This window comes from Grammomys surdaster, unplaced genomic scaffold, assembly GCF_004785775.1.
Source record: "Grammomys surdaster isolate TR1022 unplaced genomic scaffold, NIH_TR_1.0 126298, whole genome shotgun sequence".
NCBI classification, from domain to species: domain Eukaryota; kingdom Metazoa; phylum Chordata; class Mammalia; order Rodentia; family Muridae; genus Grammomys; species Grammomys surdaster.
The window spans coordinates 6,540,914-6,558,310 of record NW_021621098.1 but is presented as its reverse complement, the minus strand read 5'-3'; positions in this window follow the sequence as shown (position 1 = coordinate 6,558,310).

Sequence of the window (17,397 nt, the reverse complement as noted above, 5' to 3'; positions counted from 1 at the left end):
TGATCACAACAGACTCTGAGTTAAGTGTGCCCTCTGACCTGATCACAGTATTCCAGCTCATTGTTTGTTCTTTTCTCCATGTTTTCTAGTAGTTTCAAGACACATGTACTAGATGCATCTTTGCCTTTATATTCAAAATGCACTGTCTGACTTTCCTAGACTGACCAATGTTATAAAGGAACTTACAGTTTAGCCTCAGAGTCTTTCCGTAACTATATTCCTTTGGTTGGTGACTGAGTTAACTGGCTCTGTTCTGTGCCACCTATCTTTGTGGCGATTGCCTGCATCTTTTTCTACATGTCTCTTTAACCCACATCTTGTCATTATTTCATGTAAACCAGATACAAAAGACTGCAGAGAACACTGTGGTGAGATCTAAGTGACCTTACACATAGAACCTTCTCAGAGCTGTGAAAATCCTCTTACTCAGCCTAGGAATCTAGTAATGCATTACTTGGCTCTCAAGTTTTTACATCACTGTGGTAGCTTCTGTTTATCACATTTCTTTCCTTTAATAATTACCCAGTGTTTGTTTTTTTCCTATATGAACAACTAACATCTTTTTGGTCACTGTATTTTAGGGCCTGTGCTCTTCACATAGGATTTTCTCTTTTAATTCTTTTGTTGTTGTTGTTTTGGTTAGTTGGTTGGGGATTTTTGTTTGTTTGTTTGTTTGTTTTTTGTTTTGTTTTTGTTTTTGAGAAGGGGTTTCTTTGTGTAGCCCTGGCTGTTCTGAAAATCCCCCTGTAGACCAGGCTGCCTCTGCTTCCCAAGTGCTAGGACTAAAGGTGTGTGCCTTCACCGCTGGCTTCTCTTTTAATTTTTAAATAGCCTGTGTACTGGTGACCTGGATCTCTTCTGGCTTTCTATGCTTCTAAACTCTGTAACATTTATCTTTGTGGCTATAGAATAGCTCTGTGGTATCTAGAATCTGGTTTATGTTCTGTGCAAAAAGAAAAGAAAAAAGCATGTGCATTTGTTTTTGTCCTCTTTATAAAGTTTTATAGAGCTAGGTGTAGTTGCCCACGCCTTTAATCCCAGTAAGGAGACAAACACAGGAAGAGGCCAGCCTGGTTTACATAGTAAGTTCCAGAGCTGCTAGAACTACATAAAGAGACCCTGTCTCAAAACCACAAATAAATATTAAAACAGGAAAGTTTTACAGAAAGCCCTGTTGTTTTTCAGTGGCCAGAATTGTTACGTGTGTATGAGAACCCATGGCTGCCTTCTACCAGAAGCAGAGCTCATACTCAGGGACTAGGTATCTGAGATATCTCTGTATTTAAGCAGGGTGCCACACATGTGTAGTGTCTGGCTCCAGGAAATTCTGCTTTTTAAAAAGCAGCCTAAGCAAAGGAAGGTTGTCTGTTATCATTGTGTGACAGTAGTCTAGAAATTCTTTAAATTTTATCTTGTCACCCATGTAAGGTTGGGAGAACTGGTGCTACTATTTCTTCTAGCTACTATCAACCAGCCATGTCTTGAAGGAATAAACGCTTTGTAAAACCACTTGTGCTAAAGGCATATACATGCAAGTGGAAGTTTCTGACACAGTGCACTCTCAGACTTTAAAGATGATATATAGGAGCTAAAGTTCTGACTGGGTGGTTAAGAGGATGTGCAGCTCCTGCAGAAGACCCAAGTTTGCTTTCTAGCATGCATGTGGCATCCATGACTCTAGTTCCAAGGGATTTGATAGTCTCCTCTAGGCTCCTTGGACACTAGGCAGGCATGTGATCTACATAAATGCAGTCAAACACTCATACACTTAAAAGATAATTATAGGGGGCTGGAGAGGTGGCTCAGTGGTTAAGAGCACTGACTCTTCTTCTAAAAGACCCAGATTTGAATCCCAGCACCCACATGACACTTCACAACTGTCTGTAATTCTAGTTCCAGGGGATATGACACCTTAGCATGGACATACATGGAGACAAAGCACCAATGTAAATTTAAGAGAGAGAAAAAAAAAAGATAATGTATAAAGGGCTGGAGGGAGAGCTAAGAGCATTGACTGCTATCCCAAAAGACCTGGGTTTAGTTTCCAGCACCCATGTAGCTGTCCATAGCCATCTAGTTCCAGGGAATCTAAATCCTGGTCCCCATGGGCACCAGGTAATCATATGGTTCACACTTACATTCAGGCTAACACCTGTATACATTCTTTAAAGGTATAGAATTGGGCTTTTATATACTTGTAAATGATTCATCTCTAACATAGATGTTAGGTGGTATTTCTAAATAAATGTCACTCACTAGCTATATAATTGTGTGCGTGTGCATGTGCGTGTGTGTGTGTATTTACATGTAATTTCAGGTTGCCTAGAAGCTTTTTAAAATGGAAGAACTGATTCAAATGATGGAAATTTGTAGAACCTATATATCAGCACTTCACATTTCAGTAACTCCTGCCCTTGATGAACATGTATTCTGATTAAACCTTAAAACTTAAGATTTTCTATAACAATTATTTAAATAAGTTATAGAAGATAATGTCACGGCAGTAAAGGACAGTGTTTGAAACAAAACCAGTTCTTAACACCACTTAAGCAGTGAAAGAAAATGTTTTTCAAAGTCTACTTGGACAGGTTGCTGCTTGAGGCCTATTGTTTTAGTGAGTCTAGTCTATGGGGCATTCTTATCTTAGTCTCTCTAAACTCAAAAAGACTGCAAAGATTCCTCCTAAGATTGCCTTTTAGAGAAAATTCAGCTATAAAAAGAATAACGTTGCATAAGTTAAAGGACACCACTTCATTTTACCAATCGTTTACAAAGGGCAGTATCCTTACCCAGCACAATCATAAGTGCAGTGTCAGCATGCAGCCAGGTGTGGTGGTGCACACTAATCCCAGCACCCAGGAGGCAGAGGCAGGTGGATGTTTGAATTCCAGGACAACCAAGGCTACACAGAGAAACCCTGTCTCAAAAACCAAACAAAAGAATAATACAAAGCTTCCCTACCACCATCACCATAAAAGCAAGCTTTTCAAAAAACATGTGTCTTGAGTATCCTATTTCATTATCCCTGGTACTTGCACAAGCATGAATTAAACTTGGAAAATGTCATTTACAAACTAAACATTTGAGTTGTATCTCATATTCTACCATTCAGCTGTATCTTTTATATTTATTTAATTTATTTTGTGTGCATTGGTGTTTTGCCTTCAAGTATGTCTGTATGAGGGTGTTGAATCCTGGAGTTACAGACATTTGTAAGCTGTCATGTGGGTGCTGGGATTTGAACCTAGGTCCACTAGAAGAGCAGTCACTGCTCTTAATTGATGAGCCATCTCTCTAGCCCAAAATCTTTTTGTGGTTAGTTGGTTTGGGTTTTTTTCCTAGTCAGGGTTTTTTGTTTTTTGTTTTGTTTTTTTTTTTTTTTTTTTTTTTTTAGCCCTGGCTATCCTTAAAGTTACTTTGTAGACCAGACAGGCCTTAAACTCAGAGTTCTGCCTTCTGAGTGCTGGGATTAAAGGTGTGAGCCACCATTCCCAGCATCAGCTGTCTTTTCAACATACCTACCAATTTAAAAGACTCTCAGCATCTTTATGGCAACTAGAATAATTCCTGAGTAAACAAGTTTTAACATGAAGTCCGTGAAGTTGTTACCTGTTATCACACCAGAAGAGGGCAGAAGAGAACTGTTTCTGGAGAAATACATTAGAAAGTAGCTGGGTAACTACAAAAGAAACTTGGTAAATAGAATAACTGGGTGTCTGATTCCGTAGTGAACACTTACTGGATCAAAGACAGTTCAGTATAGCTACTATTAGAGCAAATGACAAAATCAAGGTTTGTGGTCTTAAGAATATGTCATCAAATGTTTGCTTAGAGCTTGAGATACAGAGAAATACAAGAGGTCCAAATACCCAATGAGAAAAGACAGACATAAAAAAAGACACCTAAGATTCCAAAAACATTCAGACTTAGTGCCTAAAAATTGAAAAATTATCAGAACTCAGATTATCTTGCTAGTTAGCCTGGAGAACAGTTAGAGGAAAGAACAGTATAGTCTGTTAGGAGATGAAACTCTAAACCTCTCAAGACCCTTAGCAACAATTTAGTTACAGCCTCACACTGTAGAATGGATTAACAATAACCTAAATATCTAGTGATTCTAAAAATCTAAAGCTAGAATGTGGTGCATTAGGATTTTGTTTGTTCTTTCCCCTGTCTAGGTATAGGTATCAGCACTAGTGTACAACTCCTTGGACCTGGTAGTTCGAGAAGCCCTCAACTTGGATTTGTAATATGAGAGTTCAGACAGAAGTCTTCCAAGTCCATGGTTTACTCTATTTGCACTAAATCTTACATACAGCCTCAATATGCAGAGGCTAGAAGGAAGGTCTCAGAGCCTCTGGAAGTGTTCTTACATTTGGTTGTAAAACTACAATATGGGTGCTGGGAAGTGAGCCCAGGTCCTCTGGAAGAGCAGCCAATGCTCTTAACTGCTGAGCCATCTTAGAGTAGCTAAGAGAAGGACCAGACATCTGTGTTGCTTTACAGTTTGTAAATGGTTCTGGTGTGCAGCCAAATTCCAAAACATCCCTTAAGACATTTGGTGGTATTCAGGCTTTAGCCTAGAATCACCTAAAAGGTGTCTTAAATTAAGCATTGCCATACCTCACCTCAAAGTTTCAGATCCCTTCAGGCTGGGTTTTAGCCCTAACATTCTATTATTTACATTTCCAGCTGTTGCTGCTGGTGTGAGGGCCACAAGTCTAATCATAAAAGTGACCCAGGAGCTTGTAAGTATACATTCTCAGTGACCCTCCATGGGAATTCTACTCAGGTATAGCCTGAGCACATATGTGTGTGTGTCTGTGTGTGTGTGTGTGTGTGTGTGTGTATAATGGAGTTAAAACACAAGAACTATGGAATACAATGAAAGTGATTCTAAGACAAAAGTTTATAAATATGTCTACATTTTAAAAAATTAAGAGAAATCTCAAATAATAATACACCTCAAGATCTTGCTTAGAAAAATAAACCAAATTGTGGTGGAAACTCCCCCAGAGACATTCTCTTGAAGTGACCTTGCCCCTTTTGTAGTATCTCCAGGCATTGTGGCACTGAGGAGATAGGGTAGCTGAATTTTAATCGTGCCCGGCAACCACCTTGTACTGCAGATTACAGGCTCCTATCCATGTTCTTGCTTGTTTCCACTCTCCCGCCAATAAAAGGTTACTGAACCTGAGGGCCAATGCCATTATGGACTGATGCAGGCATTAGCATCATAGACTTTCCTCTCCCATCTGAAAATGCTGACTTAGTTTCCCAGAAATTCTCATAACAAAGTTCCTAAATCAATAGGACAGAAATAATAAAGTTTAGGGAAGAAATTAATGAAATAAAAACAGTTGATTTTTTTGAGAAGATTGACAAATTCCTTAGCCAAATTAACCAAAAGAAAAGACCCAAATTAAAATTAGAGATGGAAAAGAAAACATTACAGTGTAAAAAAGTGAAATTCAGAAGATTGTTAGGGCATACTTTTGAAAGCCTATATTCCAAAACAATGAAAAAAATCTAATTGAAGGGGGTTGAAAGATGGCTAAGTCATTAAGAGCACTTGCTGCTCTTCCAGAAGACCCATGTTCAATTCCCAGCACCCATGTGGCAGCTCACAGCTGACTGTAACTCTAGTTCCAGAGGATCCAGACATACATAAAGGCAAAATACTCATACCTATAACATAATAAAATAAAAATATTTAAATATCTAATTAGATAAATCTCTAGACGTATATAACCTACCAAAATTAAACTCAGTGGATATGTAAATAAATTTGTAACAAGCAATAAAATTAAAACAATAATCAAAACATCTTTAATCCCAGCACTTGGGAGGCAGAGGCAGGCAGATCTCTGAGTTTGAGGCCAATCTGATCTACAAAGAGAGTGCCAGGACAGTCAAAACAAAATCCTGTCTCAAAAAAAGCAACCAATAAATGATGATGATGATGATGATGATGATGATGATGAACAACAACAACAAAAAGAACAAGAAGAACAAGAGGAAGAACAAGAAGAAGAACAAGAAGAAGCAGCAGCAGCAGCTCAGGTCTGGATGGTTCATTGCTGAATTTTACCAGACTATTAAAGAACACCATTTCTCCTCAAACTATTTTGCAAAGCTACTCACCCTGACATCAAAATCATATAAGGACACAACAACAAAAAAATCACCCACATTTTTAAAAAGCTTTCAGTAAAATACTTGAAAATTTAATTCAACATCAAAAAGACTGTTACTTGCACCAGAGATGCAAAGAGAGTTCAACACAAACCAATACATGTAATACATACAGCAAGCACATAAACAGTTGCATGATCATCTCAGCCCAAAGCAAGTTAACCAAATGTCTCCCAAAAACATCTGGTAAATTTCCTGCTCCCAACCCCCACCCATGTCCCCAACCCTGCCAACTTGGAAAGGTGCCAAACAGCCCAGTTCCTAATACCTGACATTACTGACAGTTGTCCCAATTCCCCTCACCTGAAGTCAACAGCCACCCAACCCTCAACTGCCACCTTATCTTTGGTAGTCAATGGGTTAGAAAGGAGGTTTAAGAACCATCATTAAAAATAGGCTTACAAAATTAAAGTTATAGGAAAAATGGGCCTGTTTAAAAATGGTTCTTCGGGGGCTGGAGAAATAGCTCAGCGGTTAAGAGCACTGACTGCCCTTCCAGAGGTCCTGAGTTCAAATCCCAGCAACCACATGGTGGCTCACAACCATCCATAATGAGATTGGATGCCCCATTCTGGTGTGTCTGAAGACAGCGACAGTGTACTCATAAATAAAATAAATAAATAAATCTTTAAAAAAAAAATGGTTCTTCAGACCCACTCCCATCCATGTTGTCTAGAAATCAACAATTCAGTTCACAAGTCAACAGCAACAGTTCCATCTACTCACAAACACGGCATGGATATACCAAGAGTCCAATTTAATAGTGTTGAGATAACAAATAACACAGCCTAATAGAACAGCCAGACAGGAGAGATGTGGACCAACAGGGACAAGAACAGTTCTCAACTATGCCTCTCTCAACAAAGTAAAGATCAAGGAAGCCACAAGACCAACAAAAGTTTCACAGCCAGCTGTAGCAACAAGCTAAGTTCTGCCTCCCACTGCCCATCGAATCCTGTTTATACTCCCTCCAAACATCACATGTCCTCCACAGGTCTTATTCCAATATACATCTTGCCTTAACAAATAAGTCTTTCAGCTGACATCATTTTGCCAATCAGTCTGAATCCACAAAAAACTGAGACACATCACCAAAAGTTTTTGACTATGTTTCTCTCTATAGAGTCCCAACAAATAGAGCTCAACTACACAATGTAAGACATACCAATACATATATGTCATTAATGAAAAAATGCTTCATCACATGTCCTTTAACCTGTTTCCTTTTAACAGAACATCCTTTCACCTATGTCTATTTCAATAAAACGTTCCTTCACGAGTCTGTCTTGACCTTTCACCTATGTCTACTTTAATGAAATGTTCCTTTACAAAAGAGCAACAAAACACCATCTAACATAACTGACTTTCCAAAGAACCCTTAAGTTTCCACTTCAGGAAAGCATGGGGGGGTGGGTAAAAGCACAGGATATACTTGAAAATAAATTGATGTTATGAAACTTATTATTACGTACAATTATACTAATAAATAAATAATTTTTACACCAACTAGAAGAGGAAAAGATTATTTTCAGATGATTGTTAAACAATAAGATACTTGGTTTCTTAGAGTAACATTGTAATTGTCGCTCCCCAATCCGACCAGCAGACAGAGAACGACAGACACGGAGTTCTTCTTCCCAACACAGTTTATTCAGGAACCCTTACATTCTTCAAAAAGCCCCCAGCCTCTCCTCCACTGCCCTTAAATCCCTCTGCCTTTTCCAATCAGAGCCTGCCACATCGGTGCATGTGATAGGACAGTGGGTATGGCAAGATCTGACGTTGCCCTACGTAGCAGATGGCCTGATTATGCATAGCAGTGAGCCTGCGCAATATTGCCTGTGGGCATGGCTTCTTCAGGGGCGTATGAGGAAGTCAGGTGTTAGCCTCAGGCGCCATTTTTGAATGGCCGCCACACCCGCTTCCTGCATGTAATAATACCTTTAAATTACTGAAAGAAACAGAGATGGTCAAAGTAGTTTCTATGTAAGCATAAGGACCTGAGTCCAGATCGTTAGCAGTCACATAAAAGTAGAGCACATGGGTTAGTACCTATCTATAGCTCCAGCACTGGGAAAGGACAACTCACTGGCCAGTCTAGTAGAATGGCAAGCCTAGGTTCAATGAGAGAACCTATCTCAAAACAATAAGGGGAGCCTAACAAGAAAGGTCATGTTTCATCAACCTCTAAATGCACACAAGGGCCCATGCACACACACACACACACACACACACACACCATACACATGCAAAAAAAAAAATCCCCAAAGAATCTTACAAATTGAGCCAGGTAGTGGTGGCACACGCCTTTAATCCCAGCACTTGGGAGGCAGAGGCAGGAGGATTTCTGGGTTTGAGGCCAGCCCAGTCTACAGAGTGAGTTTCAGGACAGCCAGGGCTACACAGAGAAACCCTGTCTTGAAAAAAACAAAAAACAAAAAACAAAAAAAAAGAAGAATCTTACAAATTGAAATAAAAATATTTTCAAAGAAAAGCTAACTTATTGGCAGTGTACTCATACTATAATGCTGCCATAATTTTTTGAAGAATACAAAGAAGTCATAATGAAGCCCATTATTTTGTACAATAAATATAGGCTCATAAAAAAAGGCAAAATTATTCCAAACAAAAATACACAGTTACAAAGGAGAAGAGCAAGAAAACAGTAAATCTTGTAGAAACTTTAGAGTGGATTTTATAGAAACTTAGACTCATGCTCAAGGACTCACAAGTAACAGCTAGCTTACCAGGCTCTGCAAAAATATCCTAGAATGCATTTGATTGACAGAATCCCAGTATCAAAGATTCAAAATTTTAATGCTTTAGCTAACATAATACATAATAAATAAACTGTTTAGGAGAGCAGGAGTGATTGTCTTTTGTTTACTCTGGTAAATTAGAAATTTGCAGCTACAAATGGCAGCCACAGTTATGTCAAACTTCAGTAGCTGTTTCAGTATGTTGGTTGCTTGGCATCAAGAGTACCTTGATTCATATAGGTAACTTATTGTCAGTGAAAGGGTTGGTTGTTTGCTTTTTGTTTTAATCTATCTTGTATCATAAAATCATTTTCTATAAAAGTACATCAAAATCTTGAAGGAAAGAAAGAGCAATTTCCAATCCAAGTTAAATTATTTGCAATGTACAGCACCATGTAAGTAGTTCAGACTTCAAAGCATGCTCATTTATCTTGACTTACACGAATCTTCGTGAAAGCAAATGCAATTGGGTTTTCCTTGCTATTTTGCTAAACACACTAGGGATATGTGGTGTATTAATTGCAAGATTCTGTGAATAGACATAAGTAGACTAAATTTCATAAAATATTACTCAGAAGAGCTGATCGAGCTGGTACACACCTTCAATCTCAGCACTCAGGGGCAGAGGCTGGCAGATCTCTGTGAGTTTGATGCCTGCCTGGTCTACATTAACATGTTCCAGGCCAGACAAGATTGCATACCCTATTTCAAAAGGTGAACAGATGAAACCCTACAAATGTATGCAAAGATACAGTCTTTCTGACTGACTCCACATACTATTATCCTAGAATAGTTGGGAAAGCTTTCATGTGAGTTATCACAAAACTTGAGTCAGTTGGTCAGCACATCTTAACTACATGGTATCCAAATTATCAAATTTTACATATGTTTATGATATATTTTAAAATAAAAGAAACTCCTAGAGAAGGTGTTAGCAGGCCAGCAAAGTGCTTGAATATGTTAGGATATAGCATACCTTGTTGAATGAATAATGAGCCCGAGAACCAGAAGAATGTTTGTCTTACTACCCCAAACTTCCCCATATTAATTTGTCAAGATCACCCATTGTGCCTCTAGTCAATCCTGTGGATAAAAGAGATGGGATGGTGTGGCCTGTGAGTTCATCTAGCTGCCCAGCTTCCCATACTTACATACAGCACCTCTGTGGAAGAAGACTAGAAAGTAGGTGATCAGCATCTTCAGAGAAATCAAGACCAGAGCTGCAGTTCCACAACCAAAGAGTAGGATATGACCAATGGCTCTGCAGTTGTCACAGCAAGACCATTATGAGGATTAAATGAGATGGTGTGGATTCTCACCACAGTGCCTGGAACATAATAACCTCAGCAATTAGTCATTCTCAAATTATTGTCACTACTGTAGAGATGTGAGATGAGAACTCTGAATGGCCAGTGAACCTTGAAGACCAGACAAAATCTTCGGGAGGTTAAGTCAGTATTTCTTACATGGTAAAGGATCACAGGAGCAAAAGCCTGAAGGCCCCAGGAGGAGTGTTGCAGGTGGTGATGGGGCTGTAGGATTGCAGTCCTAGGCAAGAGAAGCCAGCAAGGCACTAGCATATCCTTAGAAGACATAGGCGCAGGTAAGCGAAGCTGTCCATTACACATCAAGACTCTGGGTCCTCCCTACTTTCTGAAGGGAAGTATGGAAAGGACATAGAACATTTATTTGCATTTTTAAGCCACAGTAATTTTAAATGCTGTTGCTTTTGAAGAGTAGATTTTACTCCATATTAACTGATCACCTCTTATTTACTCACAACAAAGTCAGCAGAGAATAAGGACAGGTGTGGAAATCTCCTGTGTCTGTGAAGGGACACCATGACCAAGGCAACTCTTATAAAGGATAACGTTTAATTGAGACTGGCTTACAGGTTCAAAGGTTCAGTCTATTATCATGATGGCAAGAATTATGGCAGTGTCCAGGCAGGCATGGTGCTGGAGAAGGAGCTGAGAGTTCTCCATCTTGTTCTGAAGGCACTCAGAACACTGACTTCCAGGAAACTATGAGGAAGATCTCAAAGCCCACAATGACACACTTCCTCCAACAAGGCCACACCTACTCCAACAAGGCCACACCTCTAAATAGTGCCACTCCCTGGGCCAAGCATATTCAAAGCACCACAGTCGTTATGAAAACTGAAAGGCCAAATTAACACTTTTAGAACAATACCTACACAGAAATACAGGCATGTTTCATGTCTCTTGATATCTGATGCCCTGTGCCACTCAGCTCCCTAGACCTTGCAGTTCTAGAACCATGAGCCAACATAAACCTATCTATAAACAAACTAACAAAAATAATTAGCAAGCCACCTACAGAGGGAATGTTCTGAAATGTGCACAGCCCTGTTTCATAATTCAGACCTTGAAAGGAAAACCACCTTGACCTTCGGCAGATGCAGCAGTACTGATAGCTCTGCTAGTAGATAGGTGTACATTTCAGGTACAGGGTGTCCACTTGGCTATGCACTCGGCAGTACTAACTGTTCCCTCAAATGTACCTTCCTGTTGCATCCTTTTGTTCCAGATAGGGTGAGGGGGACAGCGGGTTAAATGACACAGCTGCTGAATTTCTAAAGATGCTCCCTATTTCGAGCCACTCCCCATTGAGTGACTCCCTCCATCTTTGTACAGACCATGGAGAAACTTAATCAGAAAAACAGCATGGTGGATAACTATGGGGACATGTCCCTCAAATGTTAAAATATGGCCTACATAAGTAATGTCCAAATGTCACAAGGAAGAATAACATGGAAGTGCTAAAAATACGGCTATCTCTGAAATTAGCTGTATAAATGGAGACAGATATTGTGATTCTAGTTGTCCTTTGACAATATATATTTTTCATTTATGAGAAACTAAAATTTTTTAAACTCACAACTTTCATCTCACAAGGAGATAAATTACTGATACAATGTTTTTGTCTTTTTCCTCTAATCATTTAATCATTCACTTCCTCAGATTTGGCCTAGGTTTAGTAGACACTTGCTGTGGCTCCAAAATTACCCAGATGCCTCTAAGCCTCACCTGAAATGTCCCCCTTACAGACTGTTTTCTTTTTAATTCATTCTTCCTATAAGAGTCTCTTATTGAAATGAGTTCTCACACATATTTTTTTACATGTGAATGTGTGTTCGTGTGTGGGGTGTATGTGTATGTGGTATGTATGCGTACATATGGTATGTATGTGTATGCATGTGTTATGTGTATAGTGTGTTGTATATGTTTTATGTGTAGTGTGGTGTGTGTGTATACATGGGGTGTGTGTGTGTGTGTGTGTGTGTGTGTGTGTGTATGTGTGTGTGTGTGTGTAGCTCAAAGGACAGTTTGAGAAGATTTGGTTCTCTCCTACAATGTGGGTCCTAGGGATTAAACTTGTGTAGGCCAGCCTTTGTAATAAGCCACTCTACCTAATGAATCATATCATTTTTCAACAGATGCCCTTACTTTAGTGATCCATTGCTCAGGTACTTGTTACCATGAAGAAGAGAATTTCAAGAAAGGGTTTTCTTGAGGGTGCAATGTTGCAGAGAAGAGGAAAATGTCTGACAACTGAGTCACAAACTCCTCCCCATGCAGCCAAAGGTCTGAGCATTGCCCAGACAGGCAGCAGAGCAGCCTGAGGGCACTGACAGTTTGTTCTTTAGGCTTCTGTGGCTGTGCTGTGAATGAGCATAGCATTAATGGTAACTGGGTTACTGCTACTCTGCACAACAGGGTTCTACCATGTGGCCTCAGGCAGCAGGATACACTGGGCATCTAGCATTGGTGGGAAAACACCAAAGAAAAGCTTCCCAGGGAAGTGCCATGGCTGTGCCTGGCTCTGGTTTCCTCCAGGTAGAAAGTGTGCTCATCCACAGAGAGCTTTGAACAGCTGTATCTGATGCCACTGATGCTGCACAGAGCCTTAACAGGCCTGGTACTGTAAAGCAAAGTCTGAGCAGAACTTCCTTTAACAGGCCTGGTACTGTAAAGCAAAGTCTGAGCAGAACTTTCTTTAACAGGCCTGGTACTGTAAAGCAAAGTCTGAGCAGAACTTCCCTTAACAGGCTCGGTACTGTAAAACAAAGTCTGAGCAGAACTTCCTAGACGGGGGATTTACCTAGTGTCCCTCCAGCTCCATGAAAGCCTGTGTCCTTTCAGACAATCCTTGTGGGCAATGTTTAATAATTAACACTGCACTGCCTTTCCACTATGCTAACACTTCCACCAATAGCACAAAAGCAACGCCAGGTAGTTTTTGTACTTAAATCAAAATAATGGCCATTACATCCTCCACTACTGAACACTGCCATGATAGAAAAGGCTTTTTTTTCTTAAGAATATATTTAATGAAATTATTATAGAATAAAGGAAGCTGAGGAGATGTAGCAACCCCATGCCATGTAGGATCCTGGATCTATTGTCTGGAAATTTACATTAGCAGGAAACTGAAATTTGAACAATTACAGTTTTGCTGTTTTGTTAATGGTGTTTTATACTGCTAAAGGTCTGATTTTCCCAAATGATCAAAGTAAAATGTTAAATAATTATGTTTAGATCTGGAAAGTTGGTTCAGCTCTTAAGAGCACTTGTTGCTCTTGAAGAGGATCTGGGTTCAGTTCCCAGAACCCATGTGACAGCTCACAACCATCTGGACTCCAGATATGGGATATCTAATAGTATCTTGTCATATTCTTCTGGCCTCCTTCTGGATAGGGCACACATATGTTGCAAGCACATACAGCAGGCACTTATGCACATACATTTTTTTTTAAATCTTTTTAAAAAAAGCTTTGTTATGCTTTCAGATTCTACTTTATAACCTTTTAGAAACTGTACTAGTTGAATATTAGTTTATATTTAAGTAAAAATCTGCTCACTTTTATCGATAAGAATCTCATCTGCATTCTTGCAAGTGTTATTCTTTTTTAAAGGATTTATGTATTTATTATGTATACAACATTCTGCCTGCATGTATACCTGCAGACCAGAATAGGACACCAGATCTCATTATAGATGGTTGAGAGCCACCAAGTAGGTGGTGAGAATTCAACTCAGGATCTCTAGAAGAGCAGCCAGCTCTCCAACCTGCAAATGTTATTCTTGAAATTGCTGAAATAAAGTTAACCCTATTCCACAGCAACTTCAAAAGTAGTAAGGATTAATTCTAGTCACCTGATGAATGAGACTCTCTCTCTCTCTCTCTCTCTCTCTCTCTCTCTCTCTCTCTCTCTCTGCATGTATATGCATGTGTGTGTGTGTGTTGTGTGTACATCTATAACATGAGCTCCTTAAGCCTTTGTAATTTGGAAAATAAATATAAGAACGTCTTCCAGTGGCCAGAAAGAACAAGGCAGAATTGGGGGTTGGAACCAACAGCCTCATACCCCACTCAAAGTCCAGTTCTGATGAGAGGAGGTGATGATTGGATTAATCATCAGTAACCAATGCTTTGATCAGTCATGCTTACCTGATAATCAGAAGCCATAAAATGGAGCTCTGCAGTACCCATGGATACAGTGACAGAAGCCCCTGAGCTCACAATCCTTCTGGACCTCACTCATGTGACAGGCCAATAGCCACTTGTTTGTGTCCTTTAAGGTCCTTCATAATAAACTGGCAAAAATAAATAAAAAGTTTCTATGTGCTCTATAAACTTTTAGAGAAAATTATCAAGTCTGAGAAATTTGGAAACGCCTGATTGTTTTAGTCCAGTAAGTATTTGGGCATCCTGAACAGCCAAGTTACCGCTGACCTGAGTTGGGAGCAATGCTATCTGAGAAGAAGCACCCTTTACACAGAACATCCAAAGCACTCTGTCGCTTTCCACAGTGTCAGACGTTATTGAACAACAACCAACAGCAGCTTTAATGGCAGCAATCTGTAATAAAATTCACCAACTTGGTAGCCTGGCCAAGTCAAATGTGAGTTTATTCCTATCTTATTTACAAATATTAACTCTCATATCACAAGGCACTCGGTAAATATATCTATAAAATCTATATGCATGCATGTAGATTGCAGAATGAATACAAGTTAAAGAGGCTGCCGCAGAGTTCAAGAGACTTCAGGAGTGGACTGAGTCTGTACTGACGAGACATTGAACCAGACAGGTGTAGGCAGAGTCGCTTGTAAGTGCAGTGTGACTCCAGAGGTCCGTTATGAGGTAAAAGACCAACTAGACCCAGAGTAGGAAATCATTCGGGAGCAGGAATCAGCCAGTCATGTCAGGTCCAGGTGAGCACACAGTTGAACAGGCTACATTGAGCAGGGATGGAGCCGTGGGAATGCTCAGTCTTGGTGTACATGGGAGGTGTCAGATGACCGGTTTTGAGTGGGGCATGCCATCGCTGTCAGTGGCCCATTGCTTTATGGGGTCCAGCTGAGGGAATCAATCAGTATGTCCAGTTAACTCTTGGGCCTGGGTTCCATGACAAAATTTTAATGTGCCCATGTGCCTCCACAATTTAAATTAACCCCAATAACTTATAGGGTGGTGCCCTTTCTACTTCCAGGAATAAATTGGTCATTCTGTGTTAGATGGGTGACTGACAGATAATGCAGTTTGTCAGTTCAGCCAAGGGCTGAAGTCATTCCTCTCCCTCAAAATGGAGTTTTACAAGAGTTGCTTATAAAGTGGAGTCTCCTGGGGCAAAGCACGGATAGAAAACCAGTGCTTAATACAATATGGAGGGGGAATAGACCAAGCTCTTAAACTGTGCAAACCAGTGCTACTCCACTCTGGACTGTATCACAACTGAAGTGTGTCATGGGCACCAGCCGGGATCTGTAGAGAACTGGAGACGAGAAATGGTTTTCCTTTACCCTTTCTTTGGGTGCTAAGATTCTGAGGCTTTGTTGTTTCATATCCATTACACTGAATAAAGGCATCAGATAAATTTTGCAACCTTGGCAATCTTAATGTTTCAGCTCCCTGTCCTTACCTTATCAAAGTTCTTACCATATCAGCAGAGGCCAGCACTTGCCAACTTAGGAAGCTAACTTTTCTAAGCCTGACAGAAGATTTAAAAGTAATTATGAAAGTGTTCTTCATCTCAGGGTCTTTGATTCCATTCCAAGCTTTGATGTCACCTAAAAAACATTTGTTACAGTAACCTTTCCCTGCTGAATATAGCTCTACCATTTGCTCAAAAGAACCAAAAGTGTCTATTTTTCTCCTTCAGAAAAACACACACACATGCACACATACACACAGAATTTTTCTCATGATCTATTTTATTTTTAGCTGTTTTTAGGGGTCAAAAACATCTAACAAACATGGTGATAGGCATGCTATTTAAAAACAATTTTTTAATAGTAAATAGTTTTTTCCATCTGGGAAAGACTAATCGCTTTTTCAGCAACTAGACACAAGTCAGGATAATTTATTTCCAGCAATTAAAAAAAAAGTATATTCAGATCTGCATCACTGTAGCCTTTCAGTTAGAGGCATTTCCTGGCCCTGGGGCCTAAACCCTTGGCTGCTTCCTTCATCCCTTGGGACCATAATCTCCCAATATGAAAGACACTGGGCTCACCAGACTATGCCCCCTGCAGTATCTGTCATCCTACTGCAGAAGGGTATTACAGTGTGTGGTATGGAGACCAGACTACATTCATCAGCAAAACATCACTCAGTGTCATATCTCAACAACTAAGCTTTGCCTTCCTGGGTCCTGTTCTCACAACCTCTTATTTAAGAAGAAAGAGGAGAAGCCAGGCAATGTAGCTAACTGATGAAAAAGAGTAGTTCTAACAAGAACTAGGTTAATACTTTCCTAAAATGAGAGAGGCATGTGTGAAACAGCAAAAACATAGGCTGAGATATTGATTCTTCAATGATGTATGTGATCTTTCCATGTATTAAATAATTGCTTTTAAACACTAGAAGGTTCCCCTGTCTCTTGGATCATCCACAATTGGCACAACACAAAGTTTAACCTGTATTATGAGTACTTCCATCCTGTGTTGTTATATTTAGATAATTAACCAACTATCCTAAGCCCTGATTTATATCATTTGCTTATTTACATGCGAAATACTCAAACCTTAGCCAATTCCAACCCATCAGTGAGGATCTACTGTCTTAGTTAGGGTTTTATTGCTGTGGAAGAGACATCATGACCAGGGCAACTCTTACAAAGGCAAACATTTAATTGGGGCTGGCTTACAGTCTCAGAGGTTCAGACCACTATCATCATGGTAGGAAGCATGGCAGCATCCAGGCAGTCTTGATCCAAAGACAGCCAGGAAACTGTCATCTGCAGGCAGTCAGGAGGAGGCTCTCTTCCACACTGGGTGGAGTTTAAGCGTAGGAGACCTCAAAGCCCATCTTCACAGTGAATGTCTTCCAACAGGGCCACACCCACCTACTTTCATAAAGCCACACCTCCTAACAGTGCCACTCCCTATGGCCAAGCATTCAAACATATGAATCT